This window comes from Thrips palmi, unplaced genomic scaffold, assembly GCF_012932325.1.
Source record: "Thrips palmi isolate BJ-2018 unplaced genomic scaffold, TpBJ-2018v1 HiC_scaffold_5, whole genome shotgun sequence".
Lineage (NCBI taxonomy): Eukaryota > Metazoa > Arthropoda > Insecta > Thysanoptera > Thripidae > Thrips > Thrips palmi.
Window position 1 is genome coordinate 8,726,012 of NW_023144632.1, and position 12,216 is coordinate 8,738,227.

At 54.2% G+C, this 12,216-nt stretch overlaps 1 protein-coding gene across 1 annotated transcript in view; it reads right to left on the bottom strand.

The window, feature by feature from the left end:
* Nucleotides 1–12,216, bottom strand: part of LOC117650521 (allatostatins) — a 60,987-nt gene that overhangs the window by 18,168 nt on the left and 30,603 nt on the right. The gene's annotated exons all lie outside the window — the stretch shown is intronic.

A 12,216-nucleotide genomic window follows, 5' to 3' on the forward strand; every position in this document is an offset into this window, starting at 1 on the left:
CGGAATAAAAAAGACCCAGCAGACTGATTCCGAAAGTCGTTTCGGTGGCTCTGTCTCTCTCGCACCTATGCGGGACGCCCCATGAGTGCGAGAGAGACAGACTCTCGGAATGAGTCTGCAGCGCTGCGACGAAGTGGGCGAAGTGCGCATCGTCATGATGTATCATTTTACTTGCTGGAGGCCCTCCGTTCCCTGTGGCTCGACCTTCTATTGTCTTGGAGGAGAAGACGAAAAGGAAAACAGACGGCAAGGTCGTTCTGGTCGGAATGAAAGCGGCTGCTCGGCACTTGCATTCACCCGCGGTCAACTTGAAGCGCCCTCGGCGGGGAGCATCAGTGTCACTTCGGTTCCACGAGCAGGGCGCGCTCGCTCTGCTCGGCAAGATGAAATATTCACTCATTGTTTTCTTTCACAAGTCGGGCGAAGCGGTTGGATAATTTGCGTCTCATGTTACAAAATATCTGAAGGTTTGCTTGAGGCAAGCAGCACCGCCGATCTGTGGCAAGATCGAGGTTGTTTTTGACTTTTCGGTGCGGATCCAGAGGAATACGTAAATCCTAAAGCTTTCGAGGAGTTACCAGTCTACAAAACTGCGATAAGAACGGTTTTTTTTGTGACTGTGGTGAAAAGAGAGATTCATGCAACAACATGTCTAAGCGCAGTCCGCCGCTTTTTACTTGCATTCTGTTTTCGTCTGCCACTGACACACATTTCTCGAGGGCGGACGGAGGGGGCCCTTACACTGAGTGCAACTACTGAAAAACGAAAGGCATCACAAAGAACCCAGACCTCGTGTCCGGGAAGGAGAGAAGCGGCACTGGCGGGGGAGGGGTAATGGGAGAGGGCGGCCTGCATACTAAAAGGCGTCAAAAAAACACATACACTCAAAAACTCCGGGCGTTCACTGTACAAATGAAATCTCGGAAACTCGCGCGCGGAGGTACCTGTGCAAAAAAAAAAATGCCGAAAAAATCCCATCTAGTGCCAAAGCAGTTGACTGGGATTTCAAGGTCCACCCTGAAAAGGGTGAATATTTTTTCAGTGGCCGCCTGGGGCATCCCAGGCATTTATTTAGCGTGTCATTTCAGATATTTTTTGGAAATCAACGAACATTTTTCGGAAATTCGCACGAAGAATCTCCGTGAATTTTACGTAGGTTCCTTCGGCAACATTGTTTTTTTTTTTTGACAGAGGTACCTTTGGAAATTCCCAATTTATTTCTTACAGTGCTGCACCTTGTGCCCCCCCCCCACACACACACGAATGTGACACCTCCGGACTGCACCTAACTGCGTGGGTCGCTAATCAGACACGTGTAGCCCCCTGGCGCGCCGTGGCGGTGTGCCTAGCGGTGTGGCGGGCCTTGTCAATAGCAGCTTCTGCACCGCTGGCTATCAGCACCGCCCTGCAATAACGCGGACAAGCAAACAGGCTGACGGATGGGCACGGTGATAAGCGCGCCGGGCAGCGCCGTGGGGGCGCAAAACACACCACAACAACGAAGGCAGAGACTTCAAAGCACCAGAACAGAAAAATTGTTTTTATATCGTGGTGATCGCTGGGCAGTAACCTCCCTCCTCCAAAAAAAGGTATGAGCATCGTCGCTGCACTCTGTTCCTCACGCTTAAAACCTTAGTATTGTGAGCATATGTGAGGCATAAACTTTTAAGTATGATAGACTAAGAAAAAGTTCTTAAATCACGAGGCATTTTCTTTGTAGGCGCATGTATGCTCAAAGTACGGTTCTTTCTTAAGATAAGGTTGCTTTCTTGGGGAGGCCTTAAATAGTTCACTAGGTTCTGAGAGTTTTCCCAGGAACTTCCTGGAAATCGCCTATGCCTTCACCACTGGCTTGCTTCCTGGGAAAACCAGGTTCCGTTTTTACCGTGTGCTGCAAGGCAAAGTAGCAACCATCCGCTGTGCTGCAGCAACAAGGATGTCCTGTGAGTGGCTTTGGGTTTGAGTCGGCGCGCTGGGGCGCCCTGCTGGCCTTGCTGGCCCTGCTGTCCCCCTAGTGCGCCTCGCAGTGCACAGTGTCCTTGGACGAGGCCCCTCCGCCAATACCCTAAAGGCCATCCCCTTTCTGGACGTCGATGGGACGGCGTTTCAATTTAGCGCCGTTTGTTGATCGGGCCGTAAGTGTTGGCTCACGTCCCCGCTGCCTCGGCTGCTGCCAGGTGCCCAGAGGGCCGCGCCGCACCGGCGGGCTGCTGGCGAGAGTCGTCGCCCTGTCTCTCTCGCACTCGTGGGCCGTCCCATACGGGGGCGAGAGAGACAGGGCGACTCTCGGAATGAGCCTGCAGGCTGAGCCAGGCCTGGCCGAGGGCCTGGCCCCTGAGGGCGGAACAGCCAGGCCGCACCGGAGTAGTGCTCGGGCCAATCACTTTGTCGTGATGAACCCCGGCGTATTATTTGGCGTGGCTCCTAATCTCCGGCCACAGCGACGCGGCGACGCGGCCGAGGCGGGGCACACACGGGCTAAGCCACGCGGGGCGCGGTGGGGCACGCCCCAGGCCACGCACTGCAGCTTTTTGCGCGGTGCAGTGCCGAGCCCGGACGGACCGTGCCATGCCACGTGCCACCACTGTGAAACCGAGAGTGGAGAACTCCACACTTGCGCGCTAAAAACCTAGCGAAGTATTTTGAGCATACATAGTACAAACTAATTTACTTTGTTATACGAAGAGATAGTTCTTAAATTAGGAAGTATTTTGTTTGTAAGCTTATGCATGCTCAAAATTGTATGCTCAGAATTTTGATTGCTCTCCGAACAAGGAACCCATCGGAGTCTCCCGCTCGGTTCACGTCCTGCTTCTGGAACGCAAAACGTGTCTTTGGCCGCCTCAACCGGGTCTCTGGCACACTGGGGCAGGGGAACGGGGAGTTAGTTTCCCGTTGCAGGATGAATCGGTCTGTGAATCGGCACGGCACCGTGCTCATTGTTTTCCTCCGTGCAATAGCGCGGCTCCAAGCCAACTCAAAGAAAGTTTGGAAACAACGCAATACTGGCGGCCAGTGAGTTCCAACAGCTGCACTGTGGGCGCCGAAGATGCCCTGTGAGAGCGGGGTGAAGCAAGGGGGTGGGCTTGGTTATAGTTGGCGGCGCGTTTCACGGTTCAAAAGACTCTTCCACTGAGAATTGGGTGTGGTACGGTGCCCCGGGGTCGCCGACGCAAGCCCTGCTCCGTTGTGCGGACGTTCTGTCACGATGTGCAGTAGTGGATCCGAAATCACTGTGAAACCAAGTGAGGAGAACTCCACACTCGGAACGCGGAGATGTGGATTTTGCAGCCTCCACACTTGGAAGTGCAGACATTGCAGTTCCCACACTTGAGGTGTGGAGCTGTCCGCGTTTGCACCATGCGAAATGATTGGGCCTATGTGAGCTACTCCAGACTTGCAGTGTGGTCACTGCAAACTCCACACGTCCAAGTGGAGAATCGCTCCGCAGCAGGAAGTGAGGAGCTGTCCACACTGGTTTGACAGTGATGGCAGCCTCTGGAGGTCAAGGAGGCCGCAATGGTAATGGGGAAGCGCCTGCCAGACGGAGGGCGGGCCGTGCCGCGCCACGCGGCTGCGCTGCGGGCTGGCCTACCCTGCCGTTCGCAGGCGCCCTTCACTGGGCGCAGCGCACAGTGGGCCAGAAGACTGGCGCAGCCGGCCAAAACTGGACGCGTTTTGAGCTCCCGAGTCGCTCAACAGGACTCGAACCATACGCGAGCGCAGACCGAGACACCGCCAGCACCAAGCGCAATTATAATGGACCCCGCGGGGTCACGGCCACTCGAAACTCTCGCGACGGTCGGAGAACGATTTCCTCGTCGGGCTGCCTCCTCCAAGTTTGCAAGTGCGAAACAGTGCGAAACTACGAAGGAAAATGTGACAAATATGGCTCTGTGGGTCTGAGGTGCGGTCTGAGGGTGCCACCCGCCGAAACTCCTTCGGTGCTCCACGCCGTGCCACGCCGTGCCACGCCACTGGTACACGTCGCCTAAGTTGCTGCGCCGCGTTAGCAAGTTGTGCCGGCCGAGTCATGCTGGCCACGCTGGCCATGCCGGTCTCGTCGCCTCCAACTCCAGCAGCAGACCGATTCCGAGAGTCGACGCTCCGCCTCTCTCGCACTTCCGGGGCACCTCGTATGGGTGCGAGAGAGACAGAGCGACGAAAACGTCTCTCGGCATAGGTCTGCAGCTCCAAGCTCGAGCCGCGACAGGGACACGACGCGGACACGACACGCACACTGCGAGGCTAACAACACAAGTTTGCATCAGACGCAAAGAGCCCCGAGTGTCCCGTCCCACAGGGTCTTATTTCCAGTGCACTGCGCCGCGTCAGGGAACCTGACTGAAAGGACGCAGACTCAGGCTGTGACATGCGGGCAGGTACTCACTGAACGATGGAAGTCTGGGGGCTTGGGAGGGGGAGCGACAGTTGCCCCCTCGGTTGCCTCCCTTCGTGACCTCTAGCCGCCTACGCAAAAAGCAATTCTTCGCTCCCGCACGCACAGTGGGCCAGCGGACCAGCGCCGGCGGCCAAGACTCTGGACGCGTTTTTTAGCTCCACAGTCGCTGAATAGGACTCGAACTGAGCGTGTGACCCCACCAATGGATTCCTCCTTCGGAGAGCAACCTGTAGGTGGGGTCACACGTTCTATTCGAGTCCTGTTTTTAGTGACTCTGGAGCCCAAAACCCGCTCGGGATTTTGGCCACCTCCGCCGGTCGCCTGCCCACTGTGCAACACTTTGCCCCACATGTAGGCAAAAAGTGCTTCTTCTCCCCCTTTCTGCCCCAGGCCGGCTCTGGACCCGCCCCTGGCTACAATGTCCGCCCCGTGGGCCCCGTGATCTCCAGCAGTCCGATGCCGGCACCGATAGTGCGGGGCCTCTGCGGCCGAGGCCGAGACCGAGGCAGGCCTTCGCGGTCAGCGGGCCGTCTGGTGGATCAATCGAGCGAAGATCGGCTTGTCGCCCCGTCTCTCTCGCACCTTCATGGGAGAGACCCATGAGTGCGAGGGAGACGGAGCGACGAAAACGACTCTCAGTCTGCAGGCCGGCCACGCCAAAGCAGCCGAAGCCGAGCGAGGCTGCCGTTAACTTGCCGAACTGGGGCAGGAACCTCAGGAACCTCAGAGAGTTTGGCTCGCCGAGAATCTTGATCCGGTCCAATACGAGGAAATCGGCCTCTCCCGCCGCAGCGGGCGGAAGGTGTGAGCGCTGGATTCTGTGAAATTTGGAATCAAAATTGCCAGTTTTGATGGCAAAGATCGACTCGTCAGAGAAAAACACACGGAGAGGGCGGCGTATTGCGCAGGGCCAACCTCCCTTTCGCTGCGTGACCTGAGCGTTGACCGGAATGCCTCATGGCACGCCCCCACTGCCCCAGTCGACCCTAGTGCACCCTCATAGCAACCTTTCAGCGCAGTTTACTTCTGTTTCCTTTTTTTTGAGCCGGGACGGGACGGTCCCGGAAGCGGGGCTCTGCGAAGGCGGAAATGAAGCACGGCACTGCAGGGCAGATGCAGTTAGTCGGCACAGACGGGACCTCGCCCTGCCAGCAGCGCGTAGCAGCGCGTCCCGCTCCTGTCGCAGCAAGAGAAAAATAGTTCCTAAATTACGCAGAATTTTAGCTTGCAAGCTTATGCTCACTGTTATTCAACGAAAGCGACGTTGGAAAATGAATTTCCCTCGTTGGCCACCCTCATTGGACGGCCGCGTCACGCTCGGACGAATGTCACGACGAATTCAAACGAACGTGACGAAATTCACACATGACGTCACATTCGTTGAATAACGGCGTGTCGTCTCGAAATTGCACTGCACCATATGCGTGCTTGTGCGTGCAGCCTTTGGATTCGCAGTGCAGGACCCCGAGTCGGCAGGGCGGGGTCCGCTCCGAATAGCAAGGGGGAAGGGGGTGGGCGGGACCTCCTTTCCAGAAACTTTTGAGAGCATCATTTATTTTGTCGACAGCCTCAGGCGGTCAGCGACACCGACCCGTTATTGCAGTCATGAAGCAGGTACGCCAGTACAGTGCGCTTCAAAAGGGAGGGGAGCGCGCCGCGTCGCGCCGCCTTTCGAAGCCTCGCCCCGCCCCCTCGGCCCCTCGGCCCTTCGGCCCCCGCAGCCCCCGCAGCCCCCGCCCTCTAAAGCGCCTCCAAGAAAAGTGTGGTGTGCGTGGGCTGTACAGTAGACTGATTCCGAGAGTCGTCGCGCTGTCTCTCTCGCACCTCCACGGGACGCCCCGTGAGTGCGAGAGAGACGGAGCGGCGAAAGCGACTCTCGGAATGTCTGCAGTGCCAGGCCGAGCGGCTCGGCCGGCGGCGTGTCGGCCCGCCGCCTCCGTGGGGATCGGCTTCAACTCCCACATCGGCCATGCCTCTTTATCTGCACTGAGTTCTCGCGGATACGTGCGCGACGTTTTACGTCGGGGCAGTGAAGGGGTGACGTGGTGGAGGAGGAAGGGGGGGGGGGGGCAGCGGGGACGGGGCCTGCGTCACTGCGAGTGTGCTAGTCTATCGCTTTGGTCCTCTTCCTGAACTCCGCTCACTCACTGTGCTCGGGACAGATCGACAGACGGACGGACGGACAGACACGGCGCGATGACTGCCACACTGCGATAGCCCCTCAATCACGATCCCATTACTGGTGTGCTGGCACACTCGCGCCCGGGGCCAGGCAGTGGTGCACCTGTTGATTGGCAGGGTGCGTGGGAGAGAGAGAGAGAGAGAGAGAGAGAGAGAGAGAGAGAGAGAGAGAGAGAGAGAGAGAGAGAGAGAGAGAGAGAGAGAGAGATCCGTGTATCGAAAAGCACTGCCTCTGGGCGCTCAGATCCCCTGCGCCAACACCGCCAACACCACCAACATCAACGCCGCAACGCACTCGACAGGGACAGGCATTCTCGGTCAGTCCGTTGCCCTACACTTAAATGTCTCACAATGAGATCTGAGGTGCACTACAGTGAATTCAAAGGAAGCATTCCAAAGACCAGACTTTCTCCGACATACGAAAATTGTTTTGGTTTTTCGCCGCTCTTAGCCCGGGAGCTGGACTCTGACACACCCAGCCACCCGAAAATGGCGCTCTACCAAACCAGTGGCGTGGTAAGTTTTTTTGGCATGCCCAGGAAATGAGAGCCGCGTCAAACGAAAACAGTCGTTCAATTCGACGAAACGAGACTGGGGTGGAAAAAAGAGTTTCCCCCAGCACGCCTGGGGGAACCGAAGCGCGATGTTCGATGGTGTGCGCTGTGCGCGCCGGCCTGCATAATAACAAAATCTGCGGGAACCATCGCCATGAAAATAATGATGTGGATGTGGATGTGTGTGTGTGTGTGTGTGCATTAGCATGCTATTATTTGCTTCAATTGGCAGGATTTACTCTGGTACATCCCCACCCCGCACTGCCGCATACGCTGCTTGTTGCCGCACTTCAGCCTGCACGGTAGGCCAGCCTCCGCAGTCCCCAGCGTGCGCAAAAAGCGAGGCGAGACGCGACAAAACAGAGACGAAAAATTAAAATCGGTGTCGTCGGAGCAGAGCAATTAGTCCCACACACTTCGAATCTCTCCCCAACCTAACCAGCCGCGCCGACATCGACTGATTGCTTTCATGAAAATGTCAGGCGAAGGCTGAATGGGATAAAGACAAAAGAAAATAGCTCCTCGGCCCACGGATGCCTAACAGCGATGATTGTTCTTTGTCGCGCTCCTAACGTCTAAATTTGCTCAAAAAAAAATTTAGATTTCTCTTCCAGATTGCTCTAAAAATCTCGTCGAACCATGAAGATGCGAAGCTCAGTCAAAGGCCGACCCACGCAGCAGCTGTTGCGCCGCTCTGTTGCACCCACACGGCGCGCCCTTGTGAGTGCGAGAGAGACGGAGAGACGAAAGGGATGTTCGGGATCGCTCTGGCGTGTACCGCACCGCGCCACGCCTCGTTTTGCCGCGAAATCCCCCGAGACACGCAGGGGGAAATGGCGCGGCAGGAATGCTAGGCGCTGGGCAGAGAGAGAGAGAGAGAGAGAGAGAGAGAGAGAGAGAGAGAGAGAGAGAGAGAGAGAGAGAGAGAGAGAGAGACGCACCATGCAGAAACGAGGGAAACGTGTTTTGTGTGTCGCGCGTACATGGCGTAACCTGCGAGAGCCCAGAGCGAGAGTACTACACGCTGGGACAGAAACAAAGGGCAGAGGACCAATCCGGTCCCGGAGCCAGCTACCAAAAATATTTTTTTTAATGTGATAAAACCGTGCTAGCTGGGGGGAGCAAACGTGCGGTGTGTTTGTTGGCCCACTAATTCAATCTGCTCATCACAATTATTATATATAGTGTGCTACTGCTTTCGCGCCTCAGAGGAGTCCTCCTGCTGCTCGTAATTGTTCTCTGCCTGAAAGTGGAGCACTCTGGACGCCCCCGACCAAATCAAAAAGTTTGAATGCACACTCTAAAAAGTCCTGCTCTTGTTTTGTGGAGTTAAAGTGCGCACACTGTAAACTCCGCGCGTCCAAGTGTAGAGCATTTACTCCGCACCAGGGAGTGTGTTCTCCACACTTGCACTACAAACCGAACTGTCTACTAAGTACACACTTATAAATGCATGCTTGGCAAGTGCACACTTATATACAAACGCATGCTTGGCGCCGTGTAACTCCATGCTAAGCATTTAAGTGTGTACTTGCCAAGCATGCATTTGTAAGTGTGTACTTAGTTGGCAGTTAGGTTTGGAGTGTGGTTCGACGCTGCAGTGTAGTGTTCCGCTGTGATCCGTTGACGGCCGTTGGGTTAGTTCGGACGGACGGCGTATGGCATCAAAGCGCTCAGGCAGTTCAACAAGTCCATTACGATGCGGGGCACGTTAGCCAGCTGACTGCGGTGAAGCGGGCAGCTGCAGTGCAGCCGCCCAGTGTGCCAGCTCAGGTAAGGGCACAAGGTAAAAACGGTACCTGGTTTTTCCAGGAAGCCTGTGGCAGAGACATAGGCGATTTCCAGGGAGTTCCTGGGTAAACCAGGAACCGCTTTTACCGTGCAGTAAGTCCAAGGATCAATCCAACGGATAGACGCCACATTCGGTGAACAACTGTTGAATTGAAGTCTCATGGCAAAAGAAAAGTACTACTGGAAACAGCAATTACGTGTTTCCGTTTGGTTTGAGCCTACGGTTTCCCCCAATACCTTTGCTAAATCTTGAATCAAGGCCTCGATACATCCACACACAGGTGGGAGAGAGACAGAAACTCGAACCCACGGTGGCACGGAACGAACAGCTGTGGGTGGAGTTTGGTTCGTTGTTGCCTATTGTCCAGGCTGTGCTGCCGGACTAAGCGTTTACTGCCTCCAACAAAGGTCGGCGTTTTGTCACTCTGCACGCCGAGGGAATAAATGAAATCGAATGTCAACGCACGCAGGCCGTGCGACCTTTAGTTCATCTTAAACGAACGTGACGAAATAATTCGCATTCTAACGAATAACGGTGCATTTCGACCACTGTCAGTCTCCATCTGTGTGAACCTAGGATGCTTAGGAATGTCCACAAGACACTGTCTAGCCATTATAAACGATGAGCAAATCGCCTGACGAATGGTTACGCATAAAATGAGCGTCGGCTGCAAAAATTTTTAACGTTGGCGCATCGCCGTGTCACACGCCGGTTTGCTATTAGTGCAAGGCCCACTCGCAGTGAGGCGGCCGCGTCACAAAGACAAGCCGAGCCGTGCTCTGCCGTGCCGTGCCATGGGGTGACGTGCCGTGCCGTGTCGCAAAGGATCCCATCACCTAGATTGGCCCGCTGTGTTCGCCCCCCGCCCCCACCAAAATTACTCTCGAAGATTCTCACACAAAATGTGGCGAAATCTTACACCGGGAAGGAGGCGCGCCTTGTGGGGCCCACTGAGGCACAAAGGACGCCTGGCTGGCTGCCTGGCCGCCTGGCGAGCTTCATCAAAGTGAGAGTAACCCTCCAAATGAGGCATCCCGCCCGGTACCGAGGGGCGATGAGAAAATCAGGGCAGGAAAATCTTGGAAAGCACACGGTGAGTTGTTTCCAAACACACATTTTATTGCAATTCTGTGCGATATTCTTTTGTTGCATATGTTTGCAATAACAATACTGCAAAAAACCTCATCGCAAGAGACGATGGCGGCTCGCACTGTGAGTGTGGAGGAGTAGAATTTGCAGTCTCCACACTTGGAAGTGTCACACATTGTAAGTGGGGAGTTCTCCGAGTTTGTGCCATGCCAAGAGATAGCGGCTCCACACTAGAAGCGTGCAGCTGTGAAACTCCACACTCGTGTAAATTTTGTCAGAATGTCAAAAACAAGTCTGAAACACTAATCAAAATTTGCGCACCTCCTGCAAGCTGAAATTCTGAAAACTCACTCTGATATTGATGGTTTGAGTTCTACAGAATGTCGGGAGATGTTTTCAGCTTTCAGAGGTGCGCGAATTTTGAGACAGGTTTTCTGACATTCTGACAAGATTAACACGAGTGCGCACGCTGACGTGTAGAGAATGACTCTGCACCGGGGAGTGTGATTTCTCCACCCTTGGTTCGACAGTGCACACACGCGGCCGAACGCGGCTGTACGGACTGCCCCAATCATTACGGGCAGCGGCGGCAAGGAACCAATCGATTCGCTTTTGAAAAGGTTTTTATCGTACGACGATTAGGCCCGGCGTGGCTGTCCGTCCGCTGCTCTAAACTCTCAGCACGTTGCTGACTTTTTCATCACTAATTGCGTATCCGTATAAACAGCAATAATACTTAGTATTTTCTAAGAAAGTATGACTAATTTCCTTTGAAAAATTATGTACAAAACAAAATTATCAGTAAATAATCTAGTAACTCCTAAGTAGTTCTTTAAAAAAGGAAAAGTACGTATTGTGGTTGCACAAATTACTTGCATAAGTACTAACAAAATGAGCAAAAAGTCAATAACGTGCCAAAGGCCACTGTGAGATATTCCGAGTGGTTGCACACTCCACATGAGAAAATTCCCATAAAAACGAAGAAAATGACGCAACCATAATGCGAAGGGAGTTCGTACTCTTCGTACTGCGAACAAATATTGCTTCGTTTTCCGGTTGCGCCTAATTCACAGCAATATAGCTCAAATTTCAGTGCAAGACATTCAGAGAGTCGACGATATTCTGCGTATTCACCCACCCCAACCCAGGCGGTGTGTATGTGTGTGAGTGCGCTGGAGAGAGAGAGAGAGAGAGAGAGAGAGAGAGCGAGAGAGAGAGAGAGAGAGAGAGAGAGAGAGCGAGAGAGCACACAAGTCCGTGGCCTGTGACGTCACGGTCGGCTTCCTTGTCATGTTGTCGCCGCTGTGGTTGTTCGTGTCGAACCGCCATTGTCGGCAACGTGACTTACTGACCGCGAAGAGCGGGAGAGAAAGAGAGAGGGGGGGTTGGTGAGAGAAAGAGAGAGAAAGAGAGAGAAAGAGAGAGAGGGAGAGAGAGAGAGAGAGAGAGAGAGAGAGAGAGAGAGAGAGAGAGAGAGAGAAGGTGAGAGTGAGAGACGGAAGGATGGCACGTAAATGAGGCAGGCCTGCAGCCTTATTGTGCGGTGCCCGAGAGGCATGCCCTTTGGCCCTTCACACTGAGAGCCGTTTTCGTCGCTCCGTCTCTCTCGCACTCGTGGGGTTCCGGGGGTTCCAGTGTGGGTGCGAGCGAGGCACCGCGTCAGTCTGCTGAGGGCCGCGGCTCACAATGTCGCATCAAAGCAGCGCTGCAGGTGTCGTCTTTTTGTCCCCGCGAACAAAGGACAGCCATTCGTCGTTCGAGGTAACCCCCCCCCCCTTCTCTCTCTCTCTTTCTCTCTCTCTCGCTCCCTCCCTATCTCTCTCTCTCTCTCTCTCTCTCTCTCTCTCTCTCTCTCTCTCTGACTCCCTCTCAACACTCACGTGCGTACAGTCGTACACATCAGAGTGCATCATACTGTCTTTCCACGAAGCAACACGTCATGAAATATCTTTTTGTGACCCATCTCATTCGATTAACTTCTATACATTTTGTTAAACTTCAATTGGCGAAAGCTCATCATGTCATGGGAGTCACGAAAATTGATACGAAAATAAAAATTCCAGCACTCGTGTAAATTTTGTCAGAATGACAGAAACATGTCTGAAATCCTGATCAAAATTCGCGCACCCCTAAACGCTGAAATTCTGAAAAATTATTCTAAACTTGGTGGCTTGAGTTCTTTAGAATGTCAGAATAGG